Source organism: Callithrix jacchus, chromosome 10 (genome assembly GCF_049354715.1).
Source record: "Callithrix jacchus isolate 240 chromosome 10, calJac240_pri, whole genome shotgun sequence".
NCBI lineage: Eukaryota > Metazoa > Chordata > Mammalia > Primates > Cebidae > Callithrix > Callithrix jacchus.
The window spans coordinates 117,847,365-117,864,396 of NC_133511.1; the positions used below are offsets into that span (position 1 = coordinate 117,847,365).

The 17,032-nt window shown below is 49.8% G+C and overlaps 1 long non-coding RNA gene across 1 annotated transcript; it reads right to left on the bottom strand.

Annotated features, from left to right (window-relative positions):
• Positions 1-7,103: 7,103 nt before the first annotated feature.
• On the bottom strand, positions 7,104-17,024 carry LOC100896816 (uncharacterized). The gene is made up of 5 exons (XR_624072.4): positions 16,897-17,024; positions 10,831-11,153; positions 10,515-10,717; positions 10,192-10,357; positions 7,104-9,223 (listed from the first exon to the last, which is right to left on the bottom strand). It is a non-coding gene; the product is annotated as an uncharacterized LOC100896816 (long non-coding RNA).
• Between the last annotated feature and the right edge of the window lie 8 nt (positions 17,025-17,032).

Here is a 17,032-nt window from a genome sequence, read left to right on the forward strand (position 1 = left end):
TCACTGACAGGGACTCGGCAAGGTTCTCATTCTCTCCAGGCCTCTGTTTCCTTGGCTGCCAAAGAAGGAAGTAGATGGGGAGTTTGTCCAGGATCCTTTTCAGCAGAGACTCCTGCACGGAGTTCTGCCCAGCCACTGAAGTCCCTGGGAGACACAGCACCACCCCAGAAGGCCAAGGCTTCAGCTCTGCCCCCTCCCACCTCCACCCCCAGGCCCTGCAGATCATTATCAGCTTGCTTCATCTCAGCTGTGGGGACATCTGGCCGCTTCCTCGGGCTCCACTGCATTCACCACAGCTTACTTGTACCCGCTGGCAGGAGGAGTGTTCCTGAGGACCCTGGAGGTCCCACCCGGTGGTGGCCCAGGGACAGGGAGGGCTACAAAGACCAGGACTGCAAATCCTCCCTGCACTTTTGGAAGGGAGTTTGAGTCTGCAAAGCGGGAGTGAAGCTGCAGGCTGTGGGACTGTTCTGAGCTCGAGGGGAAGCTCCAGGCCCACCCCCTGCTGGTGCCCACACAGGGTTGGATGGCCCAAGGGAGGCACTGGGCTATTGAGGCAGCCAGCTGAAGAGCTGAAGCTGCTTCACAGCATGTGGTGGGGAAAGTTGTGACAAAAGGCACCAACCCCAATATATGCAGCTGAGTTGGAGATATTGGAAGGAGAAAGTCGGTGTCCCTGGGGGCTTCCCCCGAGGGTAACACTCCAGTCAAGGCACTCAGCCACTATAATGAAACAAAGGCCCCCAGGACTTGATTTCTAGATCCAGATCTATCATTTAGCAGCCCTGTGACTTAGGCAGGTTGCTTCCTTCTCCTCTCAGCCTTAGTTTCTCTATCTTCAAAATAAGAGACTGGTCCCTCCCAGCTCCAAGCATGGGCCAGGGACCAGCATCTTTGGCACCACCTGGGAGCTTATTAGAAATGCAGAATCTCAGGCCAGTTCCAGTGGCTCATGCCCGCAATTCCAGAGCTTTTTAGGAGGCTGAGGGGAGGATCTTTTGAAGCCAGGAGTGTGAGACCACCTGGGCAACATGGCACAACCTTGTCTCTACTAAAAATAAAAAATGTTGATATGCAACAAGATCTTAAAAAGGCGGGGGAAAGGCCGGGCGCGGTGGCTCATGCCTGTAATCCCAGCACTTTGGGAAGCCGAGGCAGACGGATCACAAGGTCAGGAGTTCGAGACCAGCCTGGCCAACATGGTGAAACCCCATCTCTACTAAAAATACAGAAAGTAGCCAGGTATGGTGGTGGGCACCTGTAATCCCAGCTACTTGGGAGGCTGAGGCAGGAGAATTATTTGAACCTGGGAGGCAGAGGTTGCAGTGAGCCGAGATCGTGCCATCACACTCCAGCCTGGGTGACAGAGGGAGACTCTGACTCAAAAAAAAAGAAAAAAAATTTTTAAAAAGAAAAACTAGTTGGGTATGGTGGTGTGTGCCTATAGTTGCAGCTACTCAGGAGGCTAAGGCAAGAGGTTCATCTGAGCCCAGGAGTTGGAGGCTGCAGTGTGCTATGACGGTGCCACTGCTCTCCAACCTGGGCCATAGAGCAAGGCCCTGTCTCTTAAAAAGAAAAAGCAGAATCTGAGCCCCACCCTACATGGGCTGGTCAGTCTGCAGCTTAACAAGATTTTTAGGCTGCTCATGTGCTCTGTCAAGTTTGAAAAGTACTGGACCAGGTACTTAGGAATCTTTTCAGCATGCCTGGCAATTTTTGTATTTTTAGTAGAGACGGGTTTCCCCACGTTGGCCAGGTTGGTCCCGAACTCCTGACCTCAAGTGATCCACCTGCCTTGGCCTCCAAAAGTGCTGGGATTACAGGCATGAGGCACCGCACCCCACAGGTACCTAGGAACCTTTAGTGGTCCCTTCTACTATGCTGCCTCACCAACCTATGCAGAGCCTGTGGGGAGAGCTGGATTCAATTCTCTGCTCGCATAAGCCCCATTTCTCCCTAGTATATGGCCCCACTGTGCCAAGCCATAAATGAAATCCCACGGCAATCCTTCCCAGCATGAGCACTTCCAGGAGGCAGGTGCCCCTTGGGCTTCCTGAGACCATCAATCTTCCTGCGTCTCTGTGCAGTTCTGCGTTTCAGAAGCAACCATCCTGGTCATCTCAGCAAGCACCATTCCCCGGGTGAGTTTCACAGACATTGCCTCTGCCTCTGGGCACAGCTTATCCTGGAAGACCTTACATGATGGTGGATGTTTGCGAGGCTCTTCCACAGGATGGTGGGTGAGTGGGGAGGGTCTGAGCTCTGACCATCCTCCCGTCCTATCGGAGCCTCGTGCATCTAACTTGAGTCTGGTTCTAGTCTCTTCTCCTTTACCACGGCTCTTCCCTGCCTTCTATACAGCCTGAACTCAGCAAATCACCCCTAACTGGGTAGGCTGGATGCAGACCCAAATAGTGTTAAACTTTGGTTAGACCTCCAGAAGGGGGGACTCCACCCCTACCAGAGTCTTCTGTTTTGAACCTGGGGAATTAGAATCCTAGCACTGCTGTAACAAATTACCACATACCAGGTAGCTTAAAACAACAGAAACGTGGCCGAGCCTGGTGGATCATGCCTGTAATCCCAGCACTTTGGGAGGCCGAGGCTGGTGGATCACTTGAGGTCAGGAGTTCAAGACCAGCCTGGCCAACATGGTGAAAACCCGTCTCTACTAAAAATACAAAAATTAGCCAGGTGTGGTGGGGGGGTGTCTGTAACCCCAGGTACTCGGGAGGCTGAGGCAGGAGAATCACTTAAGCCCAGGAGGCAGAGGTTGCAGTGAGCTTAGATGGTGCCACTGTACTCCAGCCTGGGCAACAGAGTGAGACTCCGTATCAAGAAAAGAAAAAAAAAAAAAACCAGAAAAGTGTAGTCTGTGATTCTGGAGACTGGAAGCCCAAGGTCAAGGTGCTGGCAGGATGGAGTTCTCCCGGAACGCTCTAGGGGAGAATCCGTTCCAGCCTCTTCCCAGCTTCCAGTGGTTGCCACAACTCTTGGTGTTCCTTGGCTCACAGACACATCCTGCCAGTGTCCGCCTCTGTCATCAGGGGCTGTTCTTCCTGTGTCCCTTCCCTTCTTCTAAAGACACTAGTCATAATCCCTAAGATGACCTCACCTTAACTCGATCGCATCTGCAAAGGTCTATTTCCAAAGAGATCCCATTCACAGGTACCAGGGTTAAAACTTCAACATATCTTTTGGGGAGATACAATTCAACCCACAAAAGATGGCAAATAGCTTTTATACAGATGTGACCCTGGTGGTTTCTGAGGATTGACGGATGTTATTTGCCATGGGCTCAGCAGGAAGAAGTGTCCACAGAGGGCATGTGAGCCAGCACCCTCCTCTTCCAGCTGGGTAGTAACATGGGCTCTGGTCTCCTTGGCAGATGAAGGTGGGCATAGGGCTGAACCTGGTCACCTCACTGTGGGCCAGCCTCGGGGTGTGTGGCTTCATGGCTGAGCTGGCTGCCAGCAGCAACTATACCCAAGTGAGTGTCTCAGACCCAGAGAACCAGCATCCACTTTGTGGGCGCCATTTGACCCAAGAAACCACCACCAAGAGATGTCTTCTTATTCTCTATTACCAAAGTGAAAATGGGGAGTGGGATTTTGTTTTTTAGATGGAGTCTCGCTCTGTCACCCAGGCTGGAGTGCAGTGTCATGACCTCTGCTCACTGCAACCTCTGCCTCCCAGTTCAAGCGATTCTCCTGCCTCAGCCTCCTGAGTAGCTGGAAGTACAGACGCATGCCACCACACTCAGCTAGTAATTTTTTGTACTTTTAGTAGAAACGGAGTTTCACCGTGTTAGTCAGGCTGGTCTCAGTCTCCTGACTTTGTGATCCACCTGACTTGGCCTCCCAAAGTGTTGGAATTTCAGGCATGAGTCACCACACCTGGCCAATTTTTTTTTACAGATAGAGCCTCACTAAGTTGCTCATGCTGTCCTCAAACTCCTGGGCTCCAGCAATCCTCCTGCCTCAGCCTCCTGAGTGACTGGGACTCCAGGCAGGCACCATGACACCCAGATTTTTGGAATAGGGTTTAAGTGCTTTAGCAATTAGCTCCAGAGCCCCAAGGCAGAACCCCACCAGGATCTAACAGCCCCAAGTACTTGCCACTGGACTAGCTTTTCCCGTGTTGATGCTGATGTGGTGGCTCTTTGGGACACCAAGGCAGGAGGATCACTTGAACTCAGGAGTTTGAGACCAGCCTGGGTAACCTGGTGAGGCCCAATCTCAACAAAAAAATATTAAAAAAAAAAAAATTAGCTGGGCCTGGTGGTGCATGCCTGTAGTCCCAGCTACTTGAGAGGCTGAAGTGGGAGGATTGCTTGAGCCCATGAGTTCAAGGCTGAAGTAAGCTATGATCACACCACTGCACTCCAGCCTGGGCAACAGGGTGAGCCTCTGTCTCTTTAAAATAATAATAATTTGTATGGAGTAAGATATTCCAGCTGCTTGCCTCCTACCAAGGACGTTCCCCTCCAAGATAATATAGGTCAAGGGGACATTAGAAAGACGGCCAACATGAGGATACCTAAGATTTATCAGTGAGTCCTGCCTTCTGGCTGGGGCCATCGAGGTCAGATCTTTTCAAAAACATGTGATTATGTCATGAGGTTGCTACCAGGGACCTGGATGTGGCAGAAATGGGCCTGGGAATACTGGGGGAGGAGTTTCCTCTGCTCATATCCTAGGGAAAGAGAGGAAAGGAGAAACACTGTCTTCAGTTGGGTCCAACACACCTTGCAGGAGTGAGAGACACACTGCCCATGGCTGCCCCCACCTTGACCACTTCAGTGACCCAGTTACCCAGAATCCCCGACCTGCCACTGTAGCCTGCAGTCCCTGAACGGCCCCAAGACTCAACTTCCTGCCCATGACCTCACCTATAACTGACCTTCCTCCGAGGCCACCATGACCCTCCTCCACTGTGTCCACCTTCTCCATCCACACCTCTCCCTCTCCTCTGGCTCCAGAAACTCAAGTCCCAGAGACCCCACATCTCTCTCTGACTGTGGGCTCCCCTCTCTTCCCTTGCACAGTGACAATCTTCTGTATGGAGCCTACCTCCTTCTCTCCCATCTCCACAGACCTCAAGCCCTCTCAGGGTAGCCGCTAGTAGCTTACTGCCAAATACACTACATACTTTTCCATGTATTTTCTTACTCGACCCTTCTGTACTGTTTTGCTGCTGGATGTCAGTCTGAATGGTTGACCACATGGGGCTTGGAATTAAATGGGTCTGAATCCCAGCTTTAACTTACCAAGTGTGTGGCTTTGGACAAGTACCTATTTTTCTGAATCTCGGTTTCATTTTCTGTGAAATGGGGCTAATCATAGTACCCATCTAATAAGGCAACTAAGATTAAAATAAGCACATAACAGGTCCCCAATAGATGGCAGGTCACTCCCCTTCTAGATAGCTTGCCTTCTTGCCGGGTGCAGTGGCTCACACCTGCAATCCCAGCACTTTGGGAGGCTGAGGCGGGTGGATCACAAGGTCAGAAGATCAAGACCATCCTGGCCAACATGGTGAAACCCCGTCTCTACGAAAAATACAAAAATTATCCAGGCGTGGTGGCACATGCCTGTAATTCCAGCTATTCAGGAGGCTGAGGCACAAGAATCGCTTGAACTAGGGAATCGGTGGTTGCAGTGAGCCAAGATCGCCCCACTGCACTCCAGCCTGGCAACAGAGCAAGATTCCATTGAGAGAGAGAAAGAGAGAGAGAGAGAGCTAGCTAGCTTCTTATTGAATCCCTTGCCAAAGGTCTCACATTAGCAGACAGTATATCGCTGATTCCAAAGGGAATGACACAACCCAGACACCTATAGGAGAAAGAGGACTATCCAGCCACTGGAGAACATGCAGAGAGCGACGCTTCCTGGTTCCCACCTCTGTCCCATGACGGCCTATTGCAGAATGCATATCCCAGTAACTGGGAGGCTCCAAAAGAGTGACCATATGTCCCTGTGGCATAGATGTAGTTTACACCCAGTGCCCCATCTAGACAGAAGTTCCTGTTTGGAGGATAAATGATATCCCGTATTCCCTGGGATAGTCACTCTCTCCACACAGGCAGCTCCAGAGACTTGTGACACACGGCCACCAGGTGGCAGCGTGGCATCGAGCACTGAACTTGAGCACCCGCTCTGGGCGAAGAAATCAGGAGTGCCCGGCCAGGGAAATACCAGTCTCAGATATTTATGGGCACCTGCTGAGGCTGCTGGTACCAGTGGGGTCAGCTCCAAATTCAGAAAGATATTTATTTGCAGAATGGAACAGAATTGGTCAAGGAGGGAACAGCCGGGAATGTCAGGGTTCATAGGCTGGGACCTTTGGGATTCCGTTGACATCCGCCCCTCCAGTTGTGGTTACCCTGAGCTCTCCTCACTCCAGGCACTAACGATGGCCTTTGGGGCATTTCGAGATTATTCCACATTGATTATATCACCAACAGGATTGTGTGGCCTGTGCTGCTTGGAGGACAGATCAGAAACACTTGGGTGCCTGGGGCAGGCTAAAAATTTGGCCCCCATCCAAATTGATAATCAAATATGTCTAATTTCAACTGAGTGAAAATAGCAAGATGCCATTTTCTCATTAATAAAAGTCATAATACCCCCCTTTTTTTTTTCTTTTTTCTTTTGGAGATGGAGTTTCACTCTTGTTGCCCAGGCTGGAGCACAATGGAGCAGTCTCAGCTCACCACAATCTCTGCCTTCTGGATTCAAGCCATTCTCCTGTCTCAGCCTCCTGAGTAGCTGGGATTACAGGCATGCACCACCACATCTGGCTAATTTTGTACTTTTAGTAGAGACAAGGTTTCTCCATGTTGGTCAGGCTAGTCTTGAACTCCCGACCTCAGGTGATCCACCCACCTTGGCCTCCCAAAGTGCTGGGATTACAGGCGTGGGCCACCAGGCCCGGCTGTAACCCCCTTTCTTCACGTTCAAAGTGGAGATGTATTACACACACCAACTGGACTCTAATCGATTTGGAATTGTCTTTCCTGATTCTTCCCCCACTCAAAACTGAGGAGCATTGCTCACCCTCTCTCTCATTTGTAAATAGCAGAAGTTACCACAGAAGCAATAACCAGTCTCATTCTATATTTATTTATCGCTGTTTTCAGGCATTTGTGGTTGCAGTGAGAGTCTCACTTGGCTGCTGAAGCTGGTGTGCGGTGATGAGATCATAGCTCACCACAGCCTCAATCTCCCAGGCTTAACTAATCCTCCAGTCTCAGCCTCCCAAGTAGCTGGGTCTACAGGTGGACAACTTCTTAGGAGATATTTTTTAAGGCTTGCGGATGCCTTCTTGGTAAACGGTCCTTTGCAGTGCATTAATTGGTTTCAGAATTCAGGCTGCCCAGCCATGCTCACTGCAGGGGCTGCCAGCAGGCTGGTCTCAGACCCAGGCTGGCCAGTGGATGCAGCAACTTGCAATGCACACTGCGGAAATACCCCCACAGAGGTAGGCTTGTGCTGGGGAAGAATAGTTTTTCTTTCTACTTAGGGGTATTGTCTATTTTGGCAAAAGGGACACCAATTTCATTTCCACCAGCTATGAGAGAACCTGCAGGTGGAAACCCGAGTTAACATGCAGCAGATTTCTGATGAATTTCTGTGGTGTTTCGGTGTTCCTCTGATGAGTGCATCAGGAAACTGCCCACCTGGCCAACTCATCAATCCCCTTTAACTGGCCTCCTCCAGGAAGTCCTCCTTGACATTCTCTCACCCTTGGGAGCAGACGGGGCTGATAGGGTTTCAGCTGGCAAAACCCTATCAGATTCACCACTGCACCCAGCTTGCCATACTGGGCTATCTAAGTACAGACTCAATCTTCTCTCTCCAGCTGGACTCAACACAGTTGAGGACAGCGTCTGCATCTTACACTCTTTTGTGGTCCCTATGCCCAGCATACGCCAGGCAACAAAGGAGAGTCTACTCGAATCAATTCTTCCTTGTTGACTGATACCAAATCCTTTTAGAGAGTACTCAGGAACCAATTCCTTGAACAAACTCCTGAGTATGGACCTGCCGTCCCCCTAACACTCATCATACCTTGCCCACTGATTCTTTTGCATTCACTATTTCAAGAAAAAGTGGGAACTCTTAACTATGACTCTCCAGAAATTCCCACCACAATGTGAACTTGTCCTTATCCAAACAATAATTTTACATTACATAACAACTAGAAGATGCTAATGCTAGAATTCTCTCCAGGAATCGTTATTGAAACTTTTGCCCACTTGATGTTTGTTTCGTGACCATTCATCTGACAATTATTTATTGAACAACTACTAAGCACAGATGGTCCTCAACTTAAGCTGGTTCAACTTGGGACTTTTCAACCTTACGGTGGATTTATTTGGATGTAACCCCATCATAAGCTGAGGAACACCTGTACTGGTTGGGTTTGCGGAATACAGGAACAAACAAAATGGCGGGGGGGGGACCTATCATAGGGAACTCACATTCTAGTCAGCGGGAAATGGACAAGTAAGCTATTATAACATATTGTAACTAAAGAACAAGGAAAAGCTCATCCATCCAAACTGCCTCTGATGAAGCAATAGTGCTATGATGGACATTGTCCTTACCAATCATATTTGCCCCAGAAAAGGGTGCAAAAATGACCATAAGACTTTCCCCCTTGAGATAGACACCTGCTTGTTAGTAAATAATTTCTGTACCAGTTGCTATGTCACAAACCACCCCAAAACCTTCTGGTGTAAAACAATCGTATTATCATGCTTGTAGATTTTATAGCCCAGAACTTGGACAAAGCAGAGCAGGGAAAGGTAATCTCTGCTCTATGGTCTGGAACCTCTGCTGGGAAGAATCCAAGTTGGGAGTGATCTGATGAGTGGGAGCTACAATCATCCGGAAGTATCTTCACTCATGCCTGGCAGATGATGCAGGCTCTCAGCCAGGACCTCAGCTGGGCTGTGAGCTACAGCACTTTCATAGGCCTCTCCATGTGGGATGATTTGAACTTCCTCACAACATGGCGGCTGAGTTCCAAGAGCTAGCATCCTGTCTATGAAAGCCAGATGGAAGCTCACAGCATTCTATGATCTAGTCTCAGATGTCACATGGCAGGCTGGGTATGCAGCGGCTCATGCCAATCTTGGCATTTTGGGAGGCCAAGGCAGGAGGATGGCTTGAGGCAAGGAGTTCTAGACCAGCTTGGGTAATATAGCAGGACCTGTCTGAAAAAAAAAAAAAAAAAATTGTAATTATCCAGGTGTGGTGGTGTACACCTGTAGTCCCAGTTACTCAGGAGGCTAAGGCAGGAGGATTGCTTGAGCCCAGGACTTTGAGGCTACAGTGAGCTATGATAACACCAGGCTGGGCAACAGAGTAAGACTCTGTCTCTGAAAATAAAATGAAGAAGTCACATGGCAACAGTCCTGCCGTACTTGCCCAGGGCAATTACAAAGATCATGCAGGTTTGAAGTTGAGGGGGATGTAGACCCCACTACTGGAGGGAAGGGGACATCTAGGTCACATGGTAAGAAGAGCACATGGATAGGAGATACAGTTGAGGCCAACCTGGGAAAGCGCAGCGTCCTACCCAACCTGTGTCTAATTTCCAAACAAGCGAGATATCTAGATCTACCCACAGTCATCTTGAGAGCAGAGAGCGAAAGCCACTCAAGCAGAAGATATTATCTGGGTGTTGTATAATCTTTGGTTTAAAGCAGAGAATAAAAGAGCAGTGGAATAACACTTCAGTTATCAGCCCTGCCCTGTAGGGAAGGTACTTGTAACGATCTGAAATTTCTGGCTTATTTTCAAAGAATATAAAAACTAGGCCTAGGCTAGAGAGGAGGCTCATTCTTGATTTAGGTCAAGTGCCTAAAACACAGAGGCAGAGCAGCCTGGGTGAAACTGTCCACACTTTGGAAGCAGAGTGCTAGATTTAAACCCTCACTGTGCACTTACCAGCTGCCTATCCCTGGGCAAATTTCTCCACCTCTGAAAAACAGAGCAGCAATACTAACTTCCTCAGTCGCTGTGAGAATTAAATGGGGGTAATATTTGCCAAAACTTTTGTAGCTACACTGAAAAGAATCTCGATCCTTTAAACCACCAGTGGAACCGATCCATTTTCTGATGTTTAATTCACCACAATAAAATCAAGACTGCTGACCGTTCTCATGTCCTGAAAACTTACCGTAAGTGACGTACTTTTCCATTTTTTAGGGGAGTGATCTGCTTGTTTCTACAACTGCCCCTTGAGAGAACACGCCATGGAATTTGAGATCCAGAAGAATAAGCCTTATTGATCCAGTGGGGTTTAGGAGTTGCTCCGTCCCTGGGGGGCTCATGTTCTGTCTCCTCTATGAGAACAGAGAAGAGAAACTGTTGACTCAGGGGAGGGCTCATCTTACCCATCTAGCATGGTATGAACCCGCTGAGTCAGATTTACGGCCGGTTTTGGTCACCACTAGAGTGACAGAGAAACTCAGTGGTAGAAAAAGCAGAGATTTTCCCTACCACATGGTCAAGAGGAACCAAGGAACCAAGAAGCCAGAAACCAAGCTGATCATGCTCCAGGGAAGATCTCTCATAATTTGCTCCTGGTACGCTCCTCCTTGGTCCCCAAGGTCTCCACGGGTTGCCATTGAGATGAAGCTGCCATATGGATTGGAAGGGATGACCATCACTTAAGCAGACCTCACACTGTGTGAGGGCCAAAGCTTTAGAGGAAATGAGAGAATAGGGAGAAGTGAACAGAGAGGAAGCCAAATATTAGAGGAAATGAGAGAATAGGAATAAGTGAACAGAGAAGAAAGGAGGGGAAGTGACTCACCATGAAACTCTGTGCCTATCCAGGTCTTAGGAACTGAGAGTCCAGGTGCGGGGTGTAAGTATGAGTGCCTACCCATCTGTCCATCTGTCTAAGCTCTTCTTCCACACACAGGGATGAAGTCCGCAGCTTTCCACCCACTGGCAACATATGCACAGGGCCTGTCGCTCTCCCATCTCAGTGCAGCTCCATGAAGCAGAGAAGACTCACAGCCAGGGAATGGGGGCAGATTCTGAGTTGAGGAGTCCTGAGTTCAAGTCCTGTGACTTAACATTTGGGCAACATTCAGCAAGTCACATAGCCCCTCTGAGATGCCATCTCCTCACCTGTGAAATAGGGGAATTAATTCTTGTTCAGCCTTCCTCAAAGGATACTTTTCAGGTTCAGGTGTTTATGATCTATGCCCCCAAGATGCTGTAAGCTCCAGTAAGGCAGGGACCACAATCGCCCTCTTCCCTGCTATACCTCTTCATGATGCTGTCATGAAGTAAACATTCAAAAAAGACTCGGTGAATAAACAAAACAGTATGACGATCTCAGCACCTGCCCTAGACAGAAGGCAAAGAAGGAACGCTCTTCTCGTATTGCTCTATCCTTCCCACCAGATGCTGCTGTGTAAAATGTGGTCTGTGGACCAGTAGCAGCAGCATCATCTGACAGCTTGCTAGAAATGCAGGCCAGGCACGGTGGCTCACACCTGTAATCCCAGCATTTTGGGAGACCAAGGTGGGAGGATCACCTGAGGTCAGGAGTTCCAGACCAACCTGGCCAACATGGTGAAATCCAGTCTCTACTAAAAATACAAAAAAAAAAAAAAAAAAAAATTAACTGGTCGTGGTGGCGAGTGCCTGTAGTCCCAGCTACTTGGGAGATTGAGAATCACTTGAACCCAGGAGGCGGAGGTTGCAGTGAGCCAAGATTGTGCCACTGCACTCCAGCCTGGACAACAGAGTGAGACTCCATCTCAAAAAAAAAAAAAAAGAAAGAAAGAAAGAAAGAAAGAAAAGAAATGCAAATTCAGGCCAGGTGTGCTGGCTCACAGCTATAATCCTAGCACTTTGGAAGGCCGAGGAGGGTGGATCACCTGAGGTCAGGAATTTGAGCCCAGCCTGACCAACACGGTAAAACCCTGTCTTACCAAAAATACAAAAATTAGCTAGGCCTGTTGGTATGCACCTGTAGTTCCAGCTACTTGGGAGGCTGAGGCAGGAGAATTGAATGTGGGAGGCAGAGGTTGCAGTGAGCCGAGATCACACCACTGCAGTCCAGCCTGGGTGACAGTGCAAGACTCCATCTCAAAAAAAAAAAAAGGGCGGGGGAGAGAGATGCAAATTCATGAATCTTAATTTGGGGGAGGGGCTGGTCAGAGCTCAGGAATCTGTGTTTTAATACAACACCCTCCATGATCCCGACACTCACTGAAGTTTGGAAAGCATTGCTGCTGGACCCAACACATTGGGTGAGGTTGGAAGTGGGTATGAGACACCATGCTCCCTTCCGGAGTTAGCTACTTCCCACCTGTTCAGGTGTTCATTACCAACCCCGCCCCACCCCTTCCTTGGTCTGCCTTGGAGCAGGGAAAATGCTGTGGAGGCTGGCAGGGGCCTGAGGAGGGAGAGGAGGTCTTGTCTCCTCCTCCCCCTCTCCATGGTGACCTGGGCTAGCAGGTCTGGCCCCTTCCTGTTTCAGCGGAACCTGCAGACGCTGTGAGAGGATCGGGAGATAAGCTCTGCCCTCCTCAGACCTAAGCAGGGGAATATACACAAGAACTTTGCAAAGTGGGCCCTTCCCAGGCCAGGAGCTTCTCTGCACTCTGGCAATGCTCTGTGGGGGAAGCAGGGAGGTCTCAAGCTGGGGTCCCAAGTACCATTCCATCCTCCCCCATCCCTTGGCCCCTCTACTAAGATCTCTTCCCCCCCACCTCCTCTCAAGGATCTGAAACTGACAGTGAGATGTCAGGAGCACACAGCAAAGATGAGCCTCTGAGATAAGCACGCATGACAAGAATTCACACGATTACCCTGCCATACCCTGGTCCTGTTCCATGTTCTCAGTGGGACCTGATTCAAGGTACCCAGAAGCAGCTCCTCACACGTACAAAAGAGAAAGTGGGGGCAAGTACCAAAGGAGGAGAGCTGGGTTCCCAGAGAGGTAAAAACAAAATGCAACAGGGACACATGAAAAATCCTGCACCATCCAAAAAAGCCAACAGTTCATGTCCAAGATCAGAGCAAGAGGAGCAGGGAAGCGTGACAGCCATGGGAACTGGACTGAGGGTTTCCATCAGATTCCATGGAACGGCTTGAATGCAATCTTGGCCACACTGATATGGATCATGTCGTAGGAAGGTGACAAATCTACTCAGCCATCCACATGGGGATGGTCAGCCTTGGACCCCACATTCTGGAAGCATTGTAGAGAACTGGTGTCTTTCCCAAAGATTTATCATGTCATGGGAGGAACAGCTGGAGGAACAGGACGTGATTAACCTGGACAAAAGACAATTCTGGAAAAACTACAAGAAAACTGACTTCAAATACTTAACAGAGCTCTTAAGCAGAACACAGAGCCACTGGATCCGTGCTGCACAGTGAAGATTCACTGAGGACCAGTCTCACCTCTGCCATGTGGGTTCTGCCTTCACTCCTGCCATGCTCAGCAACAACCTGGGTGCCAATGACATCCCAGACTGAGGCAGTCCCATGTCCCAGTCCCGGGCCTGATGCAGGTGGAGGTTAAAGGCTTAGAGTCAAGAAGCCCTGAGTTCTAGACCTCACCCTGTGCCCTCTCCTTCTGTCACTCTGGCCCCAAATCGCAGCCTCTCTGGGACTGGGATTTCCTCATCAGTAAAATGGGGATGATCACCCCAGCCCTGTAAGGTCCTAATAAGGATGCAGTCACTCAACAAACACATACTGTGCTCCTGCTGAAAATCACCTCGGCCAGGCACAGTGGCTCACGCCTGTCATCCCAGCCCTTTGAGAGGCTGAGACAGGCGTATCACTAGAGGCCAGGAGTTCTAGACCAGCCTGGCCAACATGGTAAAACCCCATCTCTACTAAAAATACAAAAATTAGCTGGGCATTGTGGCAGGCGCCTGTAGTCCCAGCTACTCAGGAGGCTGAGGCAGGAGAATCGCTTGAACCCAGGAGGTCCAGGTTGCAGTGAGCCCAAGATCATGCCACTGTACTCCAGCCTGGGTGACAGGGCAAGGCTCTGCCAAAAGAAGAAAAGAAAAGAAGACAAGAAACTAAGGCACAGAGAGGCTGAGACACTTGTAAAGGTCACAGAGCAAATAAGATCCACACCTAGAGTGTCTGACCCCAGAGCCACAACTCTTAACAGCAAATCTGCCTGTTACCCAGGCAAGGAAACAGGCATGGAAAGGCTACGGAGCTTGCCCAAAATCAGACAGAGACACATTCAGGAATCCAGGATTGTGGTTCCAGAGCTGGCACACTTAGCTGCCTTGCAGCTGCCCCCACGTGGGCCTTGCTCACCTGTTCCTCACATTGATCCTTGTCTGTGTGCTGGGAGGTGCTGGGTACCACCTGGCTCACACCATCGTGCAGAATGTGCTGAATGAGCAATACCAGCTTATTTATGTAAACTGAGATCTGCTGACTGAGGGAAAACAAGCACTAGCCGATGGATGGAAGACAGGGGCCAGGTGTTCTCCTCTAAGTCATTGACCTCCTGTCAGCCAAGGGGTGCTGCAGTTGAGAGGGTTTGACAACCCCCAGATGTCAAGGACCTGCGTCCCCATGGCCCTCTATTCAATACCAAGATCAGAAAAGGGCAGGGAAATGGTCCCTGGTGGTCACCGGCAGCGCTAACTGAGCACTTACCATGTGCTCATGTGCTCCCAGTAACAACTGCAGCTGCCTCACAGGATTCTTGGGAGCAGCATTAGTAAATGGAATTGTACTTGCAGAGTGCTTGAAACAGTGCCTGGATCAATCACTGCTTGCCCCAGTGTTTTAGGCTGGGTTTCTCCAGAAACCAACTCTGAATGAGGATTTAAGTACAATATTTGTCTGCTCTGAAAATGACCCAGCAAGCATCTATAACAAAGTGGGAAAGTAAGAGAGGGATAAAGCCAAAAGAGGGTACATGACCAGGTTACCTATGTGGGTTCAATCCTGCTGGGGACCCCTGGAGGCTGCAGAGAAGCCCCTCAGTATGCTACCACCTGCAGGCAAGAAAACTGGGATGTAGAAAGCCACAATAGAAAGCAAAGGAGCAGCCAGGCACAGTGGCTCATGCCTGTAATCCCAATACTTCGGGAGGCTGAGGCAGGAGGATCACTTAAACCCAGGAGTTCAAGACCAGCCTGAGCAACACAGAGAGATCCTATCTCTACAAAAAATAAAAATGCCGGGCATGGTGGCATGAGTCTGTGGTGCCAGCTACTCAGGAGGCTGAGGTGGGAGGATCCCTAGGGCCTGGGAGATAAAGCCTGCAGCAAACGGTGATCGTGCCACTGCACTCCAGCCTGGGCAACAGAGCAAGACCCTGTCTCAAATATAATAATTTTTTAAAGAAAGCAAAGGAGTGTAAAGAGATAGGATCCAACAGTGACCTCCACACCAGGCTCTTCTGAAGATTTCAGGAGTGTCCTCAGGGATTCCAGACACCATGTATAAAGACAATGACGAACTGAGCTCAGGTGGGAGTAGGGGGTTCTGGGCCAGAGCCCGCCTGATGCTGAGGTTGACAAAGCGTCTCCAAATGTTTGGGGGAAACCCAAGGCCTCCTCTGAAAAACATCTCCCTCCCTCTGGTGAAAACCTGAGATCACCCTCTGAAGTATTTCAGGCAAGGCTAGGATGTGATCCAGTCTGCACTGGAGAGTGATCCCTCCAGCTGGGATAAGCGCTTAGGAGGCAGGGCAAGCCTAGGGAGGCTGGAGCAGGGCAGAGGGACGTACAGTCTCCTCCAGCACCCTGGCAATGCCTGCCAGGCATGGTTCTGAGTATCAGATCATTGGGGTCTCCCAGAAGGGGCAGGGAATTTAAGGAAGTGAATGGAACTCACTCCTCTGAGACTTGGGAGGTGGGAAAACTGGGCAAGGAAGTATCCCAGCTGCTTCCGCTGTGGAGAGCTACACACAGGGGAGTGGCAGTGAGGCAGGCAAAGCCCCCCTGCAGGGGTCTCCCTGGCTCATGAACATGAGGAAGATGAGGGCACTCTGACCCCTGTATTCTTGGATAATTTCCCATGCCCTCCCACAAGCCCCCAGCTGGAGAAACAATGGTTTCTAAAAGAAACTACTGGAATGTTGGACAGGGGCCCTGGGATATTCAAAGGCCAATCCCAGGCAGTTCCAAGAATAACCCAACTGGACCACTTCCAAGATGTTCTTCCTAAGAAGCATTCTGTAAGTAAATCAAAACTCCACTCCTGGGTCTCACACGAAGGTCCCCACAGCCCCGCACTCCCCAACCCCACAGTCCCGAGTCTTCTCTAGCTCCTGGAAGGTCCAGAAGGCAAAGCCTGCTCACTGTCGAGGTCCCAAAGTGCTCTGTAAGTAAAGTACGTTTACAGGTGAATAGGAAGGGAAGGGAGGGGAGGCAGGTTCGCAGGGGCAAAAAGCACTGTCTGGGCTGAAAGGAAGATCAGAGGTGATCCAACCTGTTTCTAGAACTGGGGCAGAAAAGAGGGACAAGCAAGGGTACGAAGCTGGTTGAGGGCCCAGGTGAGCCACAAGACAAAGGTGGTGCCTCTTATTGGTACCTCAACTTCACTCATAAACACTGAAAACACTGAAAAGGTTGAGCCATAGATCACATACAGAAGCACAGGCCCAGGAAAGGCAAGTGAATGTTTAACACAAAAAAGACCCATCTTCCACCTCCAGGACCCCCAGACAGCATTCTCTCAGGCAGCTAGTAGGAGTACTCCGACGGATCATTTTGGATGCTCAAAGCTAGTGCAAAATGACCCATACTGCAGATGAGAAAACAGGCCCAAGGAAGGCAGGACGCTGACCAACTGCACGGGAGTTCACAAAACTTCCACGAGCCTTCCCTATGGGCTCCTCGGACCTTTTTTCAACCCTGTTCTTTACCGGAAATGGGTCTTCCCACTTTGCCTTTTCTATTTGCTCGTTCTTCTTTCCCAGGAAACTGTTTGCAAGAAAAGCAAACGCGAATTCAAGAAAAAAACCGGCTCATCAATCACGTGTTAAAGGCGCTCGTGCGCAT